At 45.7% G+C, this 25027-nt stretch overlaps 1 long non-coding RNA gene across 1 annotated transcript in view; it reads right to left on the bottom strand.

Annotated features, from left to right (window-relative positions):
• The window catches only part of LOC109321625, a 230177-nt gene that overhangs the window by 69394 nt on the left and 135756 nt on the right, over positions 1 to 25027 (bottom strand). The window contains exon 2 of the long non-coding RNA XR_002104114.1: positions 18339 to 18418. This is a non-coding gene — a long non-coding RNA (uncharacterized LOC109321625). The remainder of the gene's footprint in view (positions 1 to 18338; positions 18419 to 25027) is intronic.

Below are 25027 nucleotides of genomic sequence, written 5' to 3'. Positions count from 1 at the left end.
TGTAGAGGCACGGAGGCAGAAAGGGATCTTGGAGTCATTACTGACTTCAAGGTGAACATGGGCCGACAATGCGAGATCACAGTTGGCAGGGCTAACCGGACCTTGTCATGCATCCACAGATGCATCTCAAGTAGAGCCAGGGAGGTGATCCTCCCCCTCTATGCGACGCTGGTCAGGCCACAGCTGAGTACTGCGTCCAGTTCTGTGCACCCCGTTTCAGGAGGGATGTGGACAACACTGAAAGGGTCCAGAGGAGGGCCACCCGCATGATCCGGGGACAACAGGGCAGACCCTACATTGAAAGACTGCGGGACTTAACCTGTTCAGCCTTCACAAGAGAAGGCTGAGGGGGGACCTGGTGACTGTCAATAAACTCACTAGGAGGGACCAGAAGGGTTTAGGGGAAACAGTGTCTCCCCTAGCGCCCCCTGGCATGACAAGGAACAATGGACACAAATTATTGGAGAGTAGGTTTAGATTAGACATCCGTAAGAACTACTTCACAGTTAGGGCGGCTAGGAGCTGGAACCAACTTCCTAGGGAAGTGGTGCTGGCTCCTACCCTGGAGGTCTTTAAGAAGAGGCTTGATGCCTACCTGGCTGGACTCATTTGAGTCCAGTCTTTTCTCCCACCCAGGTGGGGGGTCAGACTTGAAGATCTACAAGGTCCCTTCCGACCCTACTTCTATGATTCTATGAAGACTGAGAGGGTATTCAAGAACAACCTTCAACTAGGTCAGGGAGTTTCAACCTTTTTAAGTAAGTGTACCCTGGCGGCGGGGGGGGGGGCCAAGCAGCCATATGTTGAGAGGGGGCAGGCGTGGTAAGTGGCCAGATGCGGAGCAGGGGCATGGCAAGCAGCAGAAGCATAGCGTCTGTGTGGCCCTGCTTTTGCCCCAGCCCAGCCCTGCTCCTGTGAGGCAGAGGCACAGGGTGTCGGCACTCTATTCCCACCCACTCCACTTGCCCCCGGGACCTTTCAAAGTACCCCCAGGGGTACACGTACCCCCGGCTGACAACCCTTGAACTAGGTGAAGGCTGGCAGGTGATAGAACAAGGAGCAATGCTCTCAGGTTTCAGCAAGGGACATTTAGGTTAGATATTAGGAAAAACTCTCTCACAAGGAGGGTAGTGAAGGACTGACTAGAGACTTTGTGGAATATCCATCCTTCAAAGTTTTTAAGAGACAGTTAGACAAAGCCTTGGTTGAGATGATCTAGTTGGGAGTGGTCCTGGTTTGAGCTAGATGACCTCCTGATGTCACTTCCAACCACAATTTTCTATGATTCTATCTTCTTTATGAGAGAAATTCTCACCTGAATGAATACTTGTATGCTTTCTTCATGGTCTGGTCTGGGAAAGGAGGGGAGCAAGCGTGGCAATGCTCCCCACACTTCACAGATTGGCTTGGGGAAGGGACTGGGGTCTTTGCCCCACTGCTCCTCTTCCCTCCTAAACCAGTGCAGGAGAGGAAGAGCTGTTTCTACTCCCCACCACTTTCCCAAACCAGGGACTGCCAGGTGGATAGCAGGGAGAGCAATGGAGGATCCAAGAAGTGGGCTCAGGGAGATTATCCCCAATCCTGTTTCCTAGCCCTGCTGGCTTCCCTTTGCTGCCCCCACTGCCCACCTGGGCAGTGGACCAGTTGTTTAAAAGCTGCCAGGGGCAAGGAGCAGGTTTGGGGAAAGCCTGATCATGGCCAGAAGCAACCTGATCATGGCCAAACCCAACCCTTAAATATACATTGCCTCTCCACCTTCCCTGTCCCTCAGCTGCAAGACCAAATTTATACTCCAAAACAGACCTAACACTTCAGTCCAGAAGTTGACATTTTATGAAAAAGACTAATGAAAGAAGGTTTCATATTTCTTACTTAACATTTCACTCTCTTCAAGGGTAATAAAACAAAGTATTTGTACAACAGGTAAGACAAGCAAATGAAATGTCAATCTGCTTTCAAAACAAAATAGCATAATAGAATACTTCTTATGGCTGCCATTAATTGCCTATTTTTATTCATTTGAAATAAATGCTACTTGGAGCAGCATGATAACATTATAAAAAAATCCTATGTTTTTATATCTCAAATTTGAAGTGACAAATTCTACTGACAAAAAAGGTGCCTGATTGTTGTCACTGGAAGCTAATACCCTTCACACATCAACAGAGCAAAAAGCACAAGGGACAGCTTAATTAATGAACCCTAAATAGAGGCAAGTCATCTAGTAGCTAAGAGCATTGGGCTAGGGCTCAGGAGACTCAAGTTCTATTCCCAGCTCAAGGTCTATTCTGTTGTGCAACAGTGGACAAGTGTACCCCTCCATGCCCCAGTTGCAATGAGGAACAAGGAGGTTGGCAGTGTTTTTTGAAACACCTTGAGGTTTACCAGGGAAGAGTGCTTGGCGTTTTTATCATTATGAATCAGTCTGTGATTGCACCCAGAAACATACTGAGTATATGGTAACAGAATTTAGCCACGGCCAAATTGGAGGCTGAAAAGTAGGGATAGCAGCAGTATGAGATGCAGTCACGTTTATTCTATTTGATTGCTTATTGCAGCGGAAAGATGATAATATGATCCAATACCAATAGCTAGTCAACCTTGTAACCTCGTGAAAAAAGAGTGCATCAGTTAGACACAACTTTTCCTATTATGTTTTGTTAATAACTTGCTTTTGTCGCTGTAGCGCAGCATGAAAACACTGCACTGCACAGAGAACATCTACTTTTGATTAAACAGGTGCTATGGGAATTTCAGTCCATCCTTAATCATAATTAAAAGTTGTTATTCTCATTTTCTATAAAGACATGCTGGCAATGAAATCTATTCAGAAAAGAATAACTATTTTCTTCTGTGGAAATGATTAATTTATTTGTTCCTAAAAATAAATAAAGCAGGCATATGTATTTTTCTTAGGCTAAAAAGTTAACTCTGTTCACTCTGTTTGCATACTAAAGCTGTAAAGTTTAAGGAAATGATTCCTCCTTTCTCACTGTCTTCTATGCAAGCTGAAGGTGCTGAAAGTTTTTTTCTGGGGGAACATCAGGACCTTCCCCAGAGGATGCTCTGTCATAGTCAATGAAACACATAACCATACCTGAAGGGTGGTGAGATGGAGGCTACTGATAGACTATTCATTGGGGTCACAGGGGCAGGAAAAGCAAGAACAGTCACCAACAAGGAAGAACTTCCCCTTGATAAAGGTCTCTTAACACTGGAACAGACTAGCTATAGCGGCCGTGAAATCTCTATCCAGGGAGGTGGTTGGAGAGGAACCTCCATCCAGGCTTTAGGAGTAAGTTAGACAAACACCTGGCTGGGAGGATTTAGACAGGGATGACCCTGCCTTGATCAGGAGGTTGGACTAAATGAGGTTTTCTGGTACCTCTTATTTGACCAACTGGATAGTTAAGAGAGTGGCTGCAAAAGCTTTCAGGCATCAAGTGTTCTGAGAACTGAAGAAAGGTACTCAATGCCCAAAAAATTGTCCAGCAGCTCTCCCAACTATAGAATTGGTCCAATAAAAAATTATATTAATAGCATTTAGTGTTTACAGCAATATATGTGTGGTTCAGGAGGTACACAAAAGCTCTGCTGAAAAGAAAAGAGCAACAATTACTTCTCAAAGCTTTTACCTGGATTCAAACTGCTGCTCATATATTTTCAGTGTTCTCTCCAATCAGTATTTCACCTTCCCAAGTTTTTGTTTTCCTTTCTAGACTGAAAAGGGATTGTCAAGTGAGATTTTCGCTTCTTATTGATTGCTGCTGTCAAATGAGCCTGCAAATCCCTCCATCCTGTCAGCCACAAGGCATTTAGCCTGTCAACAGCAGCTAGAGAGTGGGACAGGAAGGGCTAGAGAAGTGAGAAACAGTGGGAGAGCAGCAGATTATTTTCCTGCAAGATGAGCTTCCACTCTCATCACTCCTACATGTGGGCAGAAGGTCTCTATACAGTCTGAAGACCCATTTAAGCTCTAATATGTACAGTATCCCTTGGCAGTTGCTAGTTTAGGTTGCTTACTTGTGCTTAAGCATTGGGTACTCTCTCCCTCCCTCTCATGAACACCTTCCCAAAGAAAGAAAATAAAAATTCACACCCTCTCCAAAAAGTGTCAATTTTTCACCTGTCCCTTCTAGTTCTTATTCCATTATCTCCATGGCATTGTCTGACCATTTTGGGTAAAATGTATCTCTTGTAACATTTGAGGGGAAATTATATACTGCCCGTCTCCAATAATAGTATTGTCTTTGGAACGCTCACTTGCTCTCTCTCTGAAATAAACTTCACATGTCAAAGTTCAATCTAGGAGCATTTGCATAATTCAGTCTCAGTTACATCTACCATCAACCCAAAGAAGTGTCCTGAGCTTTCACTTACGATGTTCCATTCTAGGCACTGGAAGCTTATGCTAGGTAACATCACGATCAAGCCACTTAGCATTGCTCTGCACAAGCTACCTCCCAAACCAGAAACAGTGTAACTGTGTAGTACTGGGCTAATTAGCATGGTCTCTGAGCATAGCTAATTAGCCTGCCTGCAATGCACCACAGATACAACTATATACTCCTCCCAGTTTGGGAAGTAATGTGCAGGAAGCAGATCACTGGTTGAATACACTATGGCCTCACACAGAACCTTGATATAGACTTCTAATTCCTAAATGGCCTCTGATACCGATGATGAAAAATTATTTCTGCTAAGCTTGTTAGGACAATAGTTTCAGGAAGCCTGGATATAAATGTCTTTTTTTCAGAAAAATTTCTCACAGATTATCCTCACATATATTTTATACAGAAGTATTGATTAGCACAATGCTGGAAAGACAGGTAAGCATTCTGGGCTCTTGTCCAGAATGCTTCAAATCTGAACTAGACACAGTAAAGTTAAAGAGTAATTTACTATAATAAAATAAACCAAACCTCCATAGTGTTAAATTCTCTCTTCTGCTAAAATCTCATCAGGTGAAATCAAATACTTGAAGCTCTTGTATTAACCATGTAGCTTTTGTTGCAATTCATTATTTTTCTTGTGTTATCAGGGTAGGCACTGCACAAACACAACAAGCTTATAATCTAAGAACCCAAGTCAAAGGGAGATCTTTGGAAATCAATGGAAGTGATAAGTGCTTGCAAATCGGAGGCCTTAAGTAGCTATATAAACTTGCCCACATAAGTAGTTCCATTCCAGTGAAACCGATAAGATTTATCCTTATCTGCTGAAATGAGATGCTTAATTTCATGGAGACATATAGAATTTAAGACTAGAAAGGATCATTAGATCATCTAGCCCAGTGATCCAGTGCCCCAAGATCTTTTCAAGGGTTCTGCAGGGCGCCACACAATGTTAATACTGCTAGGTGTACCAACATGATTCACAAGATAAGTCCAGAGATTTCAAAAAGGAATCCAAATTGAAAATGCTGAATAGGTTTGGGTCTAATCACTCCTGCTCACTAGAAAAACTTGCCCTACTGACAATTATTTTTCAAGATCTGTCAAAGAGACAGTTCTTCACTTTTAATTTGTGCCTTAACTGAAAAGAAGATGCAGCAAGAGGGAACAGTAATCCACAGAAGGTGAGGGAGAGATTTCTCCTTACTGGGAATAACTTTTTTTCTGCCAAGTGTTACTAAAACAGCTGTTTTTTCCAAGTCTTCTGAAGGGTCCCAAGCTGCTAAGGAAAGGTAAGAGGAAAACCCAGATACACACAGGGTCCAATTTTCAAACCTGAATTCAGCTTCTAAATACCATATGAGAGTGCTCAAAGGAGTACCTGACACCAGGAAGAAAGATCCAGTTTCACTTTAGAGCAAAAACCACTTTTCCATTGACTTCACTGGGCACTGGATCAAGCTTCTAAGACAAGTGTTGGAATATCTAAACCCGTTTGACAGCCATATGCAGGATCTGGATGTTCAATCCAAGTGCCTGCATCCTAACTCTAGAAGCCTTCAACACAATTATAAATTGATTCATACTTGTATCCAAACAGCACGTGATGTGGATGGTAAGAAAAATAAGTGGACGGTACAATTTATTCTGGGTTTTAACATTGGAATCTGCCACAGGCAATAACTGCCGTTCGGCCATTTAGTTGCACCTATGCCTGAATCATAAGCTTACCTCTCATTAAAGAATGATGATTCACACCAAGTGTATAAACCATGGTACTGTGATATTTATTGTAGGGTTTAAAATGTGCCTCTCAAGTGCTTCTCATTCCTACTGAGTGAAGCGGCTTCAAATCCCTACACTCCCATTTTCTGATCTTTTCTATACATGAACAAATGGAAAATGTCAAAAATAAAGACAATCCCTGGCAGAAGATAGAAAATATTTTTCTTTGAACTCAATGCCTATGCCTTCATCTGGTCCTTCTGACACCTGCCTAGGACACCACGTATGTGAGCCTGTACAATTTCATTAGACTGTGAGCTTTAATTTTACAGAAATAGGGTGAGGGAACATGACTTTTTACTCCTCCAACCTGGAAAGCTTGAAATTGCTGCAATTGTATTCTGATGGCAAGATGCCTGGTGGAGCCTCAAGAAAAGGGAGGGGGAGCTCTCACATGGCCTCATGTACACGTTCCAAAAACCACCGCTCTGTAATATCCCCCCAGGAGAGGACTGTGTGCGTGCATGAAATGGAAATGGTCACCATGCTCAGTCACATTCTCCAGAGCCAGCTTCTTGGAGCCTCCCATATTTTTGCTGTTTGGCAAAGGCTCAGCTTGAATTAAACATATAATCACATAAAAACAACAACAAAACATCCGCTTCCAGCACAGAAAATTGGGTCACTCCGTGCACTGAAAGACCGCCACTCTTAAGCCAAAAAGCTACCATCCATTTCAGAAGAGAAGGCAAAGCTGCTTTTAATTTGATAAGTAATTTAGAAAACAAAATCAGAGCTTTAATGGCACATGTTTCCTGAACTGGCAACTCTGCTTCAGCTATCAACTTTAAAAAAAACCCATTCTGAACTTCTGCAATTTTCTCTGCCTCACAAGGCTGTGGCCCTTCTTTTTCAGACTCTAAAGCCAAATTTACTAAGGAGAATTTTCAGGGATTTTGTTAAAGCGTAAGTTAAACCCAAATTCTGCTTTTGTTAAAGCATAAGTTAAATCGCCAAATCAACCCTTATCTCGTTTGACTGTAAAGTACAGTTGCAAGGAACTCAGAGAGAAAGTGATTGCAGTATACTGTACTTCTTACCTTTAAGAGCCAGTGCAAAGGAAAGAGAAATGAAATGATGCAATGTTATTTTTTAACATAAGTCTTTGGGATAAATAAGTACAACAAACATGAAACTGAAAAATCAAAAGAACACTATTTTCTGCATAAAACACATAATAAATACTTTGTTTACTTAAGCAGTTGCCTGCTAGATACAAATGATTGCTACTTACAATCATCTATGGGTAACATAAGTCTTACCTAGACTTGGTGCCCTCAAGGGACTGCCAACATGTATTCTCTTCCAATGCCTTGGAGAATTATCCAATGTTCACCCTGATGCCTAATGAGAGGAATAACTGTATCTGAATTCAGGCTCTTGAGAAGGCCTTTGTTTCTTCCTTTCTACTTTGTCGGCAGTTTAGGGGCAAGGAAAAAAACATCCTTTTTTGGTGTGGCTCCCTGTCCAAACTCCAACCAGCAAGTCAGAACCATTTCACACAACTATCTTATACAGCTCTCAGCTGGGGACTGACTTCAGACAGCTTTGCTGCTAACCCAAAAGATTTGCAGAACCTGTATCCCCAGGTTGCCATGGAGTTGCTGAACAGAAGTCTCAAAGCTCTGAGGCACCCAAAAATAACATGCCTCCCAGAAACAATGGAAAATTTATAAAAAGAGAAGCCACATGTAAAGGGAACATATTGTTAGCAAATCTCCCAATCCACATTTACAGGCCGAAATGCTTTGCCTGCAAGTTACAAAAGGCAAACGGGTCAACTTGAGCAACCTGCAGACATGATTGGTGCAGCTATCCAAAGACTAAAACTGAAAGTTATAAGAAGAGAATTTATGCCGCCCGTCTAACCAGCCCATACAGAGAAAGGAATGGAAGCTTGCCTTTTCTTCCTCCCATTGCTTCATTTGCCATTAAACTACTGGACTACGACAATGTCTACTCATGCTAGGAGATCTGAGGGGCCCTAATCTTTCTGTATTCCACAGATGAAGCTTTGGTAACAGCAGAATATAAGGATAATCTCAGAAAATATGGCCCATTTGGGACACAACAGCTTCAGCTATGGGCTGCAGAACTCCTGCAAGGCTTAATTCCCATTGCAACCAGCATGGAAATGGCAAATACAAAAGAAGGAGAATGTTCCTCTAGTTACTAGACTGACAGTTCCAGATAACTGGGCCTGCTAAGGAAACCGTGATGTGGTGGCTGATACATTCATGATACCCACCAACTACAGAAAGTGAGAGAACAACTAAGTGAGAAGACAAGGCACACATAAGTTAGAATCCTAGACAGAAAGGGCCGCAAGGACCTCAAGAAAGTCATCTAGTCCCACCATCCTTTATAAGCACTCTTCAGATATTTAAAGAATGTTACCAGATCTGCCTCTCAGTCTTCTCTGCTTCAGACTAATTACTCCTAGTTCTTCTAACCTTCGCTCACAAGCCATGTTTAATTTGAAGTACAGGATCTCAAATCCACTAATGACCACAAATGGCAATGGGAAATCACTGGTCAAATCCTCAGCTGATGTGTGTTGGCATAGATCTGTGGAAGTCAATGAAGTTATAGTGATCTACAGCAGGGGTGGGCAATTATTTTGACTGGAGGGCCACTTTACAAGTTTTGGTGAGCTGTCAAGGGCCACATAGGTAGCTCCACCCCTTGACAGCTGCCCCACCCCTAGTTGCCATATTGGGACCAGACATCTTGCCCCCTAACCCCTGACCTTTGCCACCAGAAGTCCCTTCCCCTGCCCCCCAGAAATACTCTTTTTGGGATGGGGGTTGCCATCTTAGGACAAGAAAAAAAATATATAGAGGGGATTTCACAATAACTCAAACAAAGTCTCACTCTTTTATATTGCGTGTGGGAGGGGTATATAGTGGGGGGTGGGGGGCACAGGGTATGTTGGGGTGTGTGTATATGTTGATGGAGGTTGTGGTAGCAGGGTGTAGGTGTGTGAGATTTGTGGGATGTGGGGACCCCCGCATATGGCATGCAGCCCCTGCTGCCGGCAGCAGCAGCAGGCAGGGGGCCTCAGGGAGCCTGTGCCTGGTGCAGGCACTGGCGCTGGCACTGGCGCCTGGCAGGGTGGAGCTCCAGGCAGTGCTGTGCATGGGGGTGAGGAGCACAGCCTGCCCAGCCACCTCTATCACAGGGGCTCTGCATCGCATGCCAATGCCAGCTGTGTTGGGACTGTGTGATGCAGCAGGAGCACCATGCAGTTGCCAGCTGGGAACCACATGGTGCCGGCTGGGCCCAGATGGCTCCTGCTGCGCTGGTCATCCTCCCCACCCTCTGCCCATTCTTACATGAATTTCCCGCTCGGGTGGAAGGAGGTGGAGACCAGCCTCAGGTCCCAGGCCAGAAGCCTGCGCAAGGGCAGAAGCTTCTGGCTGGGGTGAAGGAGCCTGGGGTGGGGTGGGGTCAGGTGGGCCTTGCTGCTTCTGGCACTGGGCCCTGCCACTGAGCAACTCCTGGGTCTTGCTGCCACTGGTTCCTATCATCTTTGACAGGCAGTGAAAGCCAGATAAATATTAATTAAAAAAAAAAAATAGGGGCCTCTTGGGCCAGACAGAATGGCCTGGTAGGCTGGTTCCAGCCCTCAGGCTGTATTTTGCCCACCCCAGATCTTCAGCAACTTAATGTTAGGTCCAAGTGCTAACAGTTTACATAACAGAACAAGAATTTGTATTCTAAAGAAAAAAAGTACTTGTGAATGCTGAAAAGCTGTGGCAATCTCATGCTTTGAGCAAATGAAGTGCCAACTGCTTTATTATACAAGCACTGTTTGAATCTTGCTTACAAAAAAAACTTCACTGAAAATGCCTAACTTCACTTTAGATGAAGTATACTTTATTTGACACAGAATTTCAATGGATTATTATATAATAGCAATGCCTAGCACTCATAAGTCCTTTTTCATTTCAAAACACTTTACAAGATTAACTAATTCGCTCTCACAACACTCTGACAAAGGAGGTAAAAGAAAATCACTTACCTGTAATTACTGTTCTCAGAAGGTACATACGCAACAGCTGAATACAAAGGCTCTGTTCTGAAAAAGCCCCGGTCTGGAAGCATGCTATGAGCCAGGTTACACTGAAACTGAGAACCTGATTAAAACAGCTTAGAGAAGCTCCTCTCTCCAATAATGGACAGAAACATATTGGTGGCTGGAGCATTAGAAGGCACCCAAGTTCCCCGGCAGAACATAAAATTTTATCCAGCAATTGCTACTTCAAGACCAATAACTCATGACTGAACTACGGTTTCTGTCAGAGAAAGACAACTCATTGCGATTCAAAGACTCCCAGTGATAGTATGTTTACCACATTCTGTTGCAATCAGTTCCAACAGTTAATTACCGTCACTGTTAAAAATTGGCATCTTATTTCTAGTTTGAACTTTGATTACTTCAACTTCAGGTCTCTAAATTTACTTATGCCTTTGTCTGATGGATTAAAGAACTCTTTGGGCACTTGTCCACATTACACCTCTCCTGTTACTACGTTACACTTTTTCTGTGTCCATGTGACAAAAAATCATCATTAAGCTAGCTAAATAGCATCTGTGTATCCACACTGTCAGCTGATTTTATCATTTTAGTTTTTTTATCGTGGTAATTTAAAACATCTCCAACATGTTTTATTTTTAGCTGTTGAATTTCTTCCATGAGGGTTTTTTTTAATCATTTTAATTTTTCAACGTGGATCTGACTTACACCGGAAAACGTGATTTTCTCTGCTTTCCAACTATTACACCACCAGGTGCCACTTGGGTTCACTCGGTAATCCATGGAAACCATTGAATCTCAACTGCAATACTTCAGCAAGACTCCAGGTGCTAATCTTGCAATGTTTTCCTGGTGATTTAGTTCACAGTTCAGACGAATGAAAAATACAACTTTTTTGGATTCCAAAAAAACCTGTTCCCTATGTTCGCAAACACTTTGTGGCAAGGATCAAATTGTTATGGGTCAGGCAGTTTAAGACTCAGGTTAATTAAAATTACTTTTTGTTGGACTGGGTTTTGGGTTTGACAGGGCTGGTGGGGCAGGTCAGGAGCGAGGGGGACCAGCAGAGCTGGGAGGGTAGGGGTAACCCGGGTGGTAAATGTAACGCAGGTGGTACTCACATGAGGTGCCCCCTCTCCAATTGAAGGGATTTAACAGGTGTTATTGCACTATGGGAGGGGTAGCTGCTTATGGGGGAGCAGCTCTCCTCCTATCCCCTACAAAGCAGAGCCCAGACCAACTGGAACTTAACCATATACGGGTTTAAAAGGGAAAGAACAGGTTGGAATATAACACATACACAGGGGGGCAAGGGGACTCTGGCACCCAGGGAGCAGGAAACAGGAAAGCAGGGGAGTCAAAGGGATTTTAGGTGAACATACACATATAACAGAGACAAATCAACAACAGATTTGAGGCGCAGGGTTCACAAAATAGAAGATGCAGGCTTTCCCAAAATATGAGGCACAGATCCCACAAAATTTGAGACACAGGCACCCAGGTGGGGTGGGGTAAAAGAGGTGAGGGGAACCCTCCTCCCCAGTGGGGATTCCCTTTTGCAGGCAACTCAACCCTCTGATACCCTGGCTGGAAATCAAATCCAGATCTCCCACGGAGCTCAGTTCCAGGAAAACCAGAAAACTAGAAAAACCACAGAGGCATGGCATGGGATGGCCCAAGAAAGATTTTTATCTTTAATCGCAGCCCCCCAAAATTTCTTATTTGAGCCCGTATACTTAGTAGAGTAGGCATGGGGGGACTGCCAGTTGGCAGCCTGGCACACACAAACCACGCTTTGGGCTGGGCAAGACTCTGGCCAGAGATGTCCAGGAGAGTCCCTCAGTGCCACAGAGGTATCCCATGGGGTGGGCCCAAGAATGATTTCTAGCCATACTCCCAGCCCTATATCCAGTTCCTTATTTGGGTCCATATACTTAGCACTGTGGCTGGGGTGCAGTCAGTTGGCAGCCTGGCACGGCCAAGCTGTGTTTTGGGCCAGGCAAGACTCTAGTCAGGAATGTCCAGGAGAGTCCCCTGGTAGCACACAGGCATGGTATCAGATGGCCCAGAAAGGATTTCAATCTGTAATCCCAGCCCAAAAGTCAGTTCCTAATTCGAGCCCATATGCCTAGTACAGTGGCCATGCAGGGGCTGTCAGTTGGCAGCCTGGCATGCACAAATGATGCTTTGGGCCGGGCAGGACTGTGGTCAGGGTTCTTTGGGACAGTCCCCCAGCAGCATGGACAGGAAATTGGGGGTGCACCCTGTCCTGGCTGGCCACCAAACCATTGTCAAGCCTAGTCTTTCTCTGGTCTTTCTTGCCTGTCCCCCACCCCCCTTTTGACAGCACCTATTTTAAAGCCCCAAAACAGGGTTCTTCTCAAGCTTGGCACTCTTGCTCCCTCACAGACTTTGGGGATTAATGGAATTGCCAACATTGCTAGGTGACAGGGAAGCTGCCCATGCCAGCACTGCCCCCGCATCCTTTGGCACCCCGCAGCCCACTGGGCTTTCCAATGAGGGTGCACACCAGGGGTTTCACACCTCATCTGCCAGCCTTGCTGGGGTGCTGGTCTTAGGGTGACCCCAGTGGTCACCCAGGCAGTTCCCTCATTGCCAGAACAGCTCACCCTGACACCGACCACAGTAGCAGACTACTCATCTCTCCGAACACAACCATGTTGACCCAGGACTAACCCAGGTATGCCTGCAGTGTAAGGGCCATGTATAACTGTTTATGGTGAGGGCTCTGTTGAAATGTTATATGTGGCTGTTGCACCTAGTTCTGGGGTGTATATCAGCCCTCCCCATACACTGTTGTATGTGGCCATTATACCCCAGAGCTAGGGCCACCCCACACCTTGCCTCTGGCACTGGGGACTCTCCTGGACACCCCTGATCTTGTGGGCTGGCCCAGGAAGGATTTCCAGCTGTCATCCAAGCCCCAAAACCAGTTCCTTATTCAAGCCCATATACTTAGTATAGTGTACATAGGGGGCTGTGAGTTGGCAGCCTGGTATGAACAAACAGCACATTAGGCCAGAAAAGACTCTAGTCAGAGATGTCTGGGAGAGTCTCCCAGTGGCAGAGTCATGGTATAGGGGGACCTAAGGATTTCCATCTCTAATCCCAGCCCAAAAGAAATTCCTTATTTGAGCCTATATACTTATTACAGTGTGTGGGGGCTGTCAATCAGGCTACGCTTTGGGCCATGCAAGACTCTGGTCAGAGGTGTCCAGGAGAGTCCCCTGGTGGTACACACGCATGTCAGATGCAGGATATTAATTTACATATTAGTTGGTAAATATGCATGGCTAATGAAATTCTCTCTCTTTAGAATGTGAAATTCATGCTTTATTGGGTATAGATAAGCTTCAAAAAAGGAACTGGGAACCTGGAATAAGGACCTGGAGATTAAAGGAAGAAACTGCAGCCTCGTGAACCATAGCATGTAGCTTTGGTGTTGGCCGTCCTGAAACAGTGGATGGTCAGAAGGCCAGTCACTGCCAGCCAGGGGGCCCTGCCCCACACGACCAGGGGAAGAGGGCAGTGGGGGAGCTCTGTGGGGTAGATGTTCCTTGAACTTCAGTAGAAGCAGGCAGTTTGAAATTCAGGGAGCAAACCCCAGCATGTGGCCTGGGGTGCCCCAAAACAGTGGATGGTGAGAGCAGGCCACTCACTACAAGCAGGGGGTCCCCCACAACCTCAGGCCCAGGCAGAGTGGGGACTGGCAGGGAATTTTGCAAGTGAAATGTTCCTGGACCTCAGAAATGTGGGGGTGGCTGACTAATGAACAGAGCAAATAAAGTCGCAGCTAAGCAGGCTTTTGCCAGTTCTGGGAGAAAACCCTAACCTGCAGCATTGGGTGCATGTGGTACAGGTCGGGTAGCTCTGAGTAATTAATCATGGAATAGGCCTTTGGCATACCAGAAGGTAATGCTGGAATGGGGATCTGTCTCTGTGGACTGCTTGCTAGGGCATGGCTTCCTCTATTCCTAGTGAGGCAAGGGACAAGAAAACAATAATATTGCTGGTTCTAGAAGAGTCACATCACAGAAATCTGCTTCTAGAAGAGGAAATTACATGGTTTACTAAACTGGGCTGGTGTCTGTTCAAGCTCCTGAAAAGCCAGGTTCAGAGGTCTGCCTCAAGGCACAGACTGGTGATGAAAGAGCTGTAACCTGAGCTGCAGTGAAAAGCCTCAGGTCTTCTGTGAGGCTGTGGTGATGCAAATTACCATAGACAAAGGCAGCAGCAGGATCTCAGGTTACAGGTAGTCAAAGGAGCTCACCACTTCAGGATTTGGCCGGAGTCACTCAACTGGTTTTACAGATCCTGCTGAGGAATCTTAAGGTAATGGTCTGAGGAGGGATTGGAAATGGTCCTCTCCAGTCCTACAGGAGGCACAATATACAACAAGCTCACAGAAAACATGATCATGCTTTACAGCCAAGCCACTGCCCCCCACCCCTTCACTCCTGCAGGGGTGGCCCTAGCTCTGGGGTGTAACAGCTGCATATGATAGTATATGGGTAAGGCTTAGATACACCCCAGGGCTGGGTATAGCAGCCACATATAACAGTTTAGCACAACATGCACCATACACTGTTATACGTGGCCATTACAACCCAGATCTGCGTGCATCACAGGACCCAAGCCTCTCCAAGAGTGTGCAACTCTCTTCTCCCTACAGTAGCATGTGATTCCCCCCCCACCGCCACCGTCCCTGGCCACCCTCAACTTTTTATCATAGTTTCATAGTTGGTAGGGTTGGAACTATTCTGCTCCTGCCCAGAGCTGTGGGGACCCCCCCCTCTTCCCCCATCCTCCCTCCCCAGCCAGCCTTGGGTATATGCAGTGCTTGTGTACACTTAGGGAGCCCTGTGGAGCTTTGCACAGAAAGACTAAGTGCCCCAGACCCCCAAGCACCCTGTGCTACTTGCACCAAGGAAAAGCGTGCACCTTGCACCCAGGAAAAGTGAGGGGCACCAAGCTAGGGCAGGGGGCAATGGTTGTGGGGTAGCCCAAAGGGTACCCTGCACCCAGCGCCTGGTGGAAAGAGTGTGCAGCCCTAAGGGTACCCCACAACCAGCCTTGGATATGTGCATTGCTTGTGTATACCTGGGGAGCCCTGCGGGGCTTTGCACAGAAGGATTTCATGCGCCAGACCCCCAAGCACCCTGTGCAACTTGAACACAGGAAAAGCAAGTGGCAGAAATGCTGCGACAGGGCATTTCTTGTCCTAAAGTGCCATCTGGCAGTAAGGTAGTACTAAAAGGGCAGGAGTGTAAAATTGTTCTGACATGCCCCCTAGTGCATTTTACTAGTTATAGCATAAAAAGCCCTTACGTGGTAGATCACATCCATGTTACTTATTTAGCCGTCATAAACTAGGGAAGGAAAATTAAACCAGGAAGATTTTTAGTGGGTAAATGCCAATTATGTGGACAAGCGCCCTTTAAGATCAGGTATGTTTAGCCTGTGTATTTACCAATCATAACCAGTGATGTGTTAAACTTCACTTTGACATGCTACATACATTGAGACCTTTTAGTTTATCACTATGCAGCAAGTTTTCTAGATCACAAATCACTCTTGAAGTTCCCAAAGCTCACAACACCTTTGAATATGTCCCTATCAAGGCACTAGTACCATATCACTACAGCTCTGCACAGGGAGCTCATGTTCAGCTGGTTCTTTACAATGATCTCTATGTCATTTTCAGCCTTCTACAACACACTCTCCCATTCTGTAAGCATGGCTTATATTTGTTGTTCCTAAATTAAAGTCCTTAGGAGTCACCCAATTAAACCATGCATGATTGAATTCTACCTAGTTTACCAAGTAAACCAGATCATTCCTTCTCATTTCTGTCCTCATTATCATTTCCCACTCCACTGCAAATTTTCTCAGCAATCCCTTCAAGAGCATTGGTAAAATCTATCCTTAAACTGGAGCCTATTGTTTGGTCAGCATATCCTTTGAGAACATTTAAGGAAGAACAGCGTATGAAACATTTATTTTAATACAGAAAGGAGGAAGACTAATATTATTCTCTCTCTACAGGTCACGTTGCTCAGATCTTTCTAGCTGAGAGTTTCACCAACTACTTTCTAGTACTATTCATTTAGAACACTGATTAATATTTTTACCTACAGCAGTGGCAATTAGGCTTTTCAGACTCAACATGCCTCTTGTTAGACTCAAGGTCCTCTTTATAAAGTGCCAGCTCTTAGCTTTCACTCATTTTTTGACAACAGAAAAATAATAGCACAATTCTTCTGCTGCAAAGAATTCAAAAAGACCACAGCAAGTTAAGATGGCTTTGATGCGATAGATTCCTATTGGAAATCTGTAAGTTCATCTTGCAAATCGTGTAGAAGTTTGCACACCTAACAGTGCTAATATTGTGTGGCACCCCCCTACACCCTTAGAAGGATCTTACAACACCCTGGTTGAGACTCACTGACCTAGAGAATACTGGAGAGGACTAAATGTAAACTTCACTGTCTAACCTCTTGCTCTGTAAGATTACTCTACATACAACCAGCCACCTTAGTTGCCTCTAACAACAAGATCAACAGGAGGCTTATAGCAACTCTGCTGGATACCGAGAACATCTCACTTTTAATTTGTTTATCCTTCCACAGCTACAGTGCTGCTCCCTTTGACTTCTGCCACCTTTCTAATCACATGACTGTTTGGATTTGCTTAGATTTTTCTCTATTTAATATATGTTATTTCATTCATGTTTAATCTGTAAGATAGGAAAAGGAGGAAAACAATGAGGTGGATAGGGTACTATAAATCATAAAGACCCTCAGAAAGGATAATGCTCATGCATCTATTTCTAGGCAGCATTGGTTATAAGTTTTTCATTGCAATGGAATATTAAGAAGTATCATTTTTCAAAGGCTTAGGCTGCTGGGCACAAAAGTTGCATGGGTATTTAAAATGGTAGTCATGCCACTAAGTCCCTAGTTTTGTTTTTCCTGTGGTGTGTGTTTTCTCAGCACTAATGGAGTCTACATTTTGGAATTTGAATGGGATAAATTAGGAAGACTGTATGTGTTCTTCTACTAACAAGCAACAACATGTGTTCCCTGAGTAAATACTCTAAATTGAGAATGGGGAAGAGATGTTTCCTGCCTGTGTAGGGTCTTCCGAGTTCCCATCTGCCACCATATCCACTATTTTGACTCTTTAGCTCTTCCTTTTTCTTAACCAAGCACTGGGATTTTCTGGTTGGCTAACATCACCTCTGAGTGAGGTGTACATGATCTCTCTTCCATCCCAAGAAATAAGATGGGGGCTTGAGGGATGATTTTTTTTTTTTTGTGCAACCTTTTTAGCCAAAGCTAGCACTTCCCTTCATACTTAACTGCAGACGCCTCCTGACTTTGGCCTGTATAAAAGTACCACTTGCCCCCAGAATCCTCTTTTCCCCTTAAACAACATTATCTGTAATAAATAGTCTGCTAGAGCTAATGTTAAACCTGTGCCAGAACTGCTGAGGAGGTGAAGGAATAGGATCTTAGGTTCCCACTGGATCCCTCCCCACAAAGACCAGGAGCTCCTACTTTCCACCACAGAGTAGAACTGCAGCTTGCATGATTTTGCCATTCTGTCTAGAAACAATACTACCTATTGAGGGCAGAAGGGGAATTTTGGGGGTGGGGTATTTGTATGTCTACTGAGGTCCAGAATATTGCTCTTTTTTAAGCACTCCAGCATTCAGACCCTGTTGCAGCTGTCATCCCTTTTCGTGACAATTCCATGCCACCCAATTTGTGACCCATCTTTTAATCATAGTTGAGTGCTGTGAGGTGCCACTCAGGCACCCCTCCCTTGCTCAAAGCATTGACCACACTGCCTTCTTTGTACTAACAAGCACTATCCAGCTCAAGCAGAGAGCCTCCAGGACAGAAAATCAATACTCGGCCCCTCTAAAACAGCAGTGGATGGTGACACTAACTTACTAGCCTGACCCATGATATGAATTTTAATAGCTTTATGGGGATTGAAGTTTCCGCCTTTAGAAAACTTCATTTTTTTGCAGTCCAGACATGGGTACGCACATAGAATGCCGTCTAGACCTGTTAATTACACACAAATAGTACCTGACACAGGGATCCAAGCTGGCATGAACTGACAAGATTCCCAAGGATAAGGCTGCCTGAAAGGTGGTCTGACAGACAGTCTGCAAAAGAGAAGCAAGGTGAAATTTGAAAAACAGGAAAGCTACCCAACCTCTAGCAATTCCATGTTGGAAAGGAAGGACTGGGACTACAGTCCAGTGCCCCACTGGGCAACTCCCACTGACTTCACTTGGTGTTGGATCAAGCCCCTCACAAAAGTTCCTCTATGAGACAAAAGCATTCATCTGGCCAGCTCATCATAACACTCCTGCCTGTGCCAAGTTGCACTGAAGTCAGTGGAAGACTGTAACCAGATGCAAGACTCAGGGACAGGAGCACAGCTATGTGTGGTTAAAAGTGATAACCTGCATGCTCACCAAGGGTCCAGCTGACAGTAGTCGGTGTCTGGCCTGGAGGAAATTAAACGTTCCCAGGGAGCTGAGCTGTCAGGGAGAGAGGGAAGAGGGCAGCGTGCATAAGGGGAGATAAGCCACAGTGTCCTCTCTCTACATCTGAGGAAGGATCATAGCTGTGAGTTAACACTTTGTTGATTGCATGTTTGTTTAGAAACTTGCTTTGTTATGGAAGTTGTTTTCCTTGGGAGGACAAGTTTGCCCCAGGAAAAATAAAGAACTGAGTGATAACTTTCTACATGTGGTGGAGAATGTGGGCTGTCTAAAACCCTATGTCTGCCATGGAGACCTGGACTCTGTTAAAATGGCTGGAGGGGACGCACGGCTGCAGCAACAGCAACAGTAGCAGCTATTTCAGCAGCTCCAAACCAAGCAGCAGGAGTTCCAGAGACAGCAGCAGCAACAACTACAGTAGTTTCCGTGAGAGCAGCAGGAGTTCCTGAAACAGCAACTGTATGTAAGATGGACCCCTACCCACATGGGTGAGTCACCAGCTTCCCAGAGTTTAGACAGAGCAGCCTTCACAGAGATGGGACCGACAGAGGTTCTGGAGGCTTTTCTTGCCCTGTCTGAATGGGTGTCAGAGGTATCAGTGGCCATGGGGCACATGAGCTGCAAGGGTGGCCCTCCTGTTCACTGGGGAGGCCCAGGCCACTTACTGGGCCATGGGAGCAAACTAGTACCAGCTCAGCACTATAGGTCCGTCAAAGCAGCCACACTGGACAAGCTGAGATTTATGGGGGAGGTTTATCAGCACTGCCGGTTCCATACGGAGACTTGGAATGTGAATGTGTGGCACTGGATTAAGGCCCAGATGCTAGAAGACATATGCACATGGTGGCTAAATTTGGACTCCTGGTCAGCTGAAGAGGTGAAACGAGTTGCATTGGAACAATTCAGTGCCACCATCCTAATAAAAGCCCAGACCCTGATCACGTCAATATCAGCAGCAAATCAGGTGAGAAGCCCTCACCAGCCAGAAGAAATGCTCCAGAAAAGGGGTCAGGGTGCAGTGTGATCTTAAACCCCCTTCAAAGGAAGTAAAGGATCGGGAAACCTCTGGCACTCATCAGGAGAGCAGATTAGATCAGTTAGAAGGCTAAAAGATCACCTAGGATCAAAGAGAGGATCTGGTATATGCCCCTCTATATGGCCAGTTGAGATGGGCCAATGGGGCTATAATAGATGCCCATTTAGCACCTCAAGACCCCCATTTTGATCTGCATGGGGTCCTCCTGATGAAGGTGACCAAAGACAACTTTGAGATCCCAACTGTTGGCCCTGAAACAATACCACCACCAGGTGTTGGAACTAGCAAATGACTCTCTGGGGGGAGCCATTTTGGGGGGTGGAAAGACCCAAGATAGAATACTACTGAGGTTTTTTGGCCTGGAATATATCTGGAAGTTAAATAATATTGTGTGCCCTGCCTGAGTGCCAGCTAGTTGGGATGCAGCTCAGCCATAAGGCCCCACTGGTGCCCTTCTCCCTGTGGTTAGCATACCATTTCAGCAGGCTGGGGTGGACTTGCTGGGACTAGAGCCCAGTGCAAGGGGACAGAAGTTTATTTTGATCCTGGTAGACTATGTCACTTGCTACCCTGAGGTTGCTACAATCTGCTCAGCATCAGCACAAACAATGGCCACAGAGCTACTACAGATTTTCTCCCAGGTGGGCATCCCTAGAGAGGTTTTAATGGACCAGAGTACAACCTTCATGTCCTGGTTGCTACAGGAGTTCTGGGACTTATTACAAGTTTGCTCGGTAGAGACTTCAGTGTACCATCCCCAAATGGATGGACTGGTCAAACCATTTAAACCCGGGGTGGGCAAAATGGTGGTCTGGCTGGTGGCTGGATAGCATTTCCCAGCAGCCCCTGCCTGCACTGCTGTGGCTGCTTACCATGAATACCTCAGCAGTGGCAGCACTGTGACAGCATGGGGCCAAGCTTTCCATAGAGACTGGCCCCAGCAGCACTGGCAGGACAGATCACTGGGCAAAGAACTGCTCCAGGGGCTAGGATCTTGCAGTGGTAACAACACAGTCCGGAGCTGGGGAACACATGCAATCCACTGCCTGCATATGAGCAGTAGATCACAGCTCTGCCATGGCTCCAGACCACGCTGTCACTGCCACAAAATCCCAGTCCTGAAGCAGTTCCCCACCCAGCCACGCACCTTCCCAGTACTGCTGGGGCTGGTCTACATGGAATACCTGGCCCAGCGCTATCACGGTGCTGCTGGGGTCTCCATGGAAACTAGGTACAACAATGTGGGCAGGAACTGCTGGGAAATGGAACCTGTGGGGGCTCAATCCAGCCCACGGGCCAGATTTTGCACGCCCATGAGTTAAACAAACACTGAAGGAGATGCTGAGGAAGTCTGCCTCTGAAGAACTTCAAAATTGGAACCAACTGCTATCCTACCTACTGTTCAGCCTATGAGAGGACCACAACTCTGGGCCTCCACAGGCTTTTTGCCCTTTGAGTTACTATATAGGAGGCAGCCCTGGAGTGTGTTATACCTACTTCAAGAGTCCTGGTAGGACTAGGGGACAACAACCCAAAACATAGTTTAGTATGTATTGAAGCTGAGGGAAGGGTTAGACCTAGTGGGGGCCCTCAAAAGGAAAAATTGAGGTAGCCCAACAGGAACAAGAGCAACAATATACCAAAAGGCTCGACTCCAGGTCTATCGGCCAGGAGACTTGGTCTTACTGTTGCTCCTAAGTTACTGGCAAAGTGGCAGTGTCATTTTGAGATACTGTGGACAGCTGGCCAGATGAACTATGAAGTCCACTTAGTGGTAAAATGTCAGGCTCACAAATTACCTGTGAGGCCCATCTGATTTCTACACATTCACTGGGAGTTGGCTAGGGAAGTACATATCACCCCCAAAATCCAATAACTGGCTTCATCCTGGGGGAGAATTTGACCCCAACTCAATGGCCTGAGATCTAAAACCTCTTGGAAGAATTTAAAGAAGTGTTACAAGCAGTGATGAAAATATTAGACTTGCAGGTCATTGAGGAATCAGCCAGTGAGTGGAGTAGCTCAACTGTGTTGGTGCCAAAGCCTGACCATTCTGTCTGGGTTTTGCAGGGACTTTTGCAAAGTCAACACAGCTTCAAAATGTGATACATAACTATGCTCAGAATAGATTAGTGGTGAAGAGAATAGGGAATGCCAGGTATTTAATCATCCTGGAATTGACCAAAGCATATTGGTAGATTCCTTTGGACCCAGTTTCCCAGGAGATCACAGCCTTCACAACATCCTCAGGACTGCATCACTTCAGGACCTTACTTTTTTGTCTCTTAATGGTTTACACAGCGCTTCAGCAACTTTCCAACATTAAATGGATAAAGTCCACTGCCTGTACCAGGTATATGCCACCACCTATCTAGACAATGTTGTAATATTTACCAACACATGGACAGACCACCTACTGCAGAAAAAGGAGACGTCAAAATCAGTACAAGTAGAGGGTCTCAGAGCTAACCTGGCGCTAAATGACACCAGGGTTACACAGAAACAAAATATCTCGGATATGTCCTAGGCACTGGCAAAATCAGGCCACTAGTAGACAAAGTCGTAGCGGTTGGATACTTCCTTCTCTGGGGAACGGAGGCATTCGTCTGTTGACCTGACCTGTTGCCTCAGAAGTTCTGCTGCTCACCCAGAGGCCAGATCTGAGATGTCATGGAAGACACCAAGACTCACCTGGCTCTCTGACTACTACCCCATGCTGCTCATCCATGTGGGCACCAATGATATTGCCAGGGAAGACCCTGAGCAGATCAAAAGTGACTACAGGGCTCTGGGTGCAAGGGTGAAGGGGGTGGGGGGTCAGGTGGTGTTCTCCTTGATCCTTTCAGTCAAGGGGAAGGGCACAGACCGGAGGGGAAGAATCCTGAAGAGCAATGTATGGCTGTGCAGGTTTCTTCGACCACAGGATGTTGTTCCAAGAAGGACTGCTAGGGTGGGATATAGCTGACAAAGACAGGGAACAGCATCTTCACAAACAGGCATGCTAACCTAGTAAGGAGGGCTTTAAGCTAGGTTTGCTGGGGGATAGAGACCAAAGCCCTGAGGTAAGAGAGGAAGTGGGTGACCTGGAAGAAATGCAAGCATGAGGTGGCAACAGAGGAGGCCTTTTCATTCTTTCCTGACAAAGTAGGGCAATTAGCTAGTTACCCCAGGTATCTGTACATGAATGCATAGAGCCTAGGAGGCAAGCAGAAAGAATTGGAAGTCCTTGCAAAGTCCCGGAATATGACATGATTGGAATAACAAAGACTTGGTGGGACAGCCCACATAACTGGAATAATGTCATGAATGGAGATAAACTGTTCAGGAAGGACAGGCAAAGGAGAAAAGAAAGGGGAATTGCTCTTTAGGTGAAAGAGCTATGTGACTGGAGATAAGCCTGTTGAAAGTCTTTGGGTTAGGGTTAGAGGGGAAAGCACCAAGGGTGCTAAAGACCATCAGAACAAGATGAAGATTTCTTCCAACAGCTAGCAAAAGTTTCCTGACTACAGGCCCTGGTTCTCATGAGATACTTCAATCACTCTGACATCTGCTGGTAGACCAATACAGCAACGCACAGGCAATACAGGGAGTTTTTGGAAATTGCTGAGGACAACTTCCTGGTGCAAGTGTTGGCGAACCAACTAAAGGCCATGCTCCTCTTGACCTGCTGCTCACAAACAGGGAAGAATTTGTGGGGACTGTAGTAGTGGATGGCACTTGAGCACCAGTGACCATGAGATGACTGAGCTCAGGATTCTGAGAAAAAGAAAGAAGGTGAACAGGCAGAGTATGGATCCTGGACTTCAGAAAAGCAGTCTTTGACTCTCTCAGGGAACTGATGGGCAGGATCCCCTGGGAGGCCAGTCTGAAGAGAAAAGGGGTCCAGGAGAGATGGCTGTACTTTAAGTAAACCTTACTGAGGGTGCAAGAACAAACCATCCCAATATACAGGAAGACTACCGAGTACAGCAGAAGACCAGCATGGCTTAGCAGGGAAATCTTCAGTAAGCTAAAACACAAAAAGAGTTTACAAGAAGTGGAAACTTGGACAAACAACTAGGAAGAAGTATATGAGTACTGCTCGGGCCTACAAGGATGAAATCAAGTAGGCCAAAGTGCACCTGGAGTTGCAACTAGCAAGGGACATGAAGGGTAACAAAAAGGGTTTCTACACACATGACAGCAATAAGAGTAGGATCAGGGAAAGTGTGTGTCCTTTATTAAACGGGGGAGGCAACCTAGTGACAGAGGATGCAGAAAAGATTGAAATACTCAATGCCTTTTTCACCTTAGTCTTCACAGATAAGGTCACCTCCCAGACTACTGAGCCTGACAGCACAGTTTGGAGAGGTCAGCAGCCACAATAGCAAAAGAACAGGTTAGGGACTATTTAGAAAAGCTGGACGTTAACAAGTCCATGGGGCTGGATGTTATTGACAGTGCCGATGCAATCACATTGGCATTGGCATGGCCACTGGCCATCCTCTTTGAAAACTCATGGCAATTGGAAGAGGTTACAGATGACTGGAAAAGGGCAAATATAGTGCCCAACTTCAAGAAAGAGAAGGAGAAGGAGCCAGGAAACTACACACTGGTCAGCCTCACCTCAGTCCCTAAAAAAATCATGCAGTGGTCTTCAAGAAATTCATTTCTAAGCACTTGAAGGAGAAGAAGGTGATTAGGAACAGTCAGCATGGATTCACCAAGGGCAAGTCCTGCCTGACCAACCCCCACAACATATAGTCTTCCACAACATTCTCACAAGCAAGATAAGGCATTACAGGTTGGATGAATGGTCTGTAAGGTGGATAGAAAACTGGCTGGATCATCAGGCTTAGAGATCAGTAATCAATGGCACGATGTCTAGTTGACAGCCAGTGTAAAGTGGAGTCCCCCAGGGTCAAACCTGGGACTGGTTTTGTTCAATATCTTCATCAAGGACCTAGAAGATTGGATGGCATGCACACTCGGCAAGTTTGCAGATGACACCAAGCTGGGGAGAGTAGTAGATACACTGCAAGATAGAGCTAGGATTTAGAGATACTTCAACAGATTGGAGGATTGAACTAAAAGGAATCTCATGAGGTTCAACCAGGACGAGTGCAAAGCTCTGCACTTGGGATGGAACAATCCCATGCACAGATACAAGCTGGGAACCGATTGACTAAGCAGCAGCTCTGCAGAAAAGAACCTGTGGGTTACACTAAACAATAACCTGAATGTGAGCC

The sequence above is a fragment of the Crocodylus porosus genome, unplaced genomic scaffold (genome assembly GCF_001723895.1).
Source record: "Crocodylus porosus isolate Cpor-Errol unplaced genomic scaffold, CroPor_comp1, whole genome shotgun sequence".
Lineage (NCBI taxonomy): Eukaryota > Metazoa > Chordata > Crocodylia > Crocodylidae > Crocodylus > Crocodylus porosus.
The sequence above is the reverse complement of the archived record's forward strand: the minus strand, read 5'-3'. Positions and strand labels throughout refer to the sequence as shown.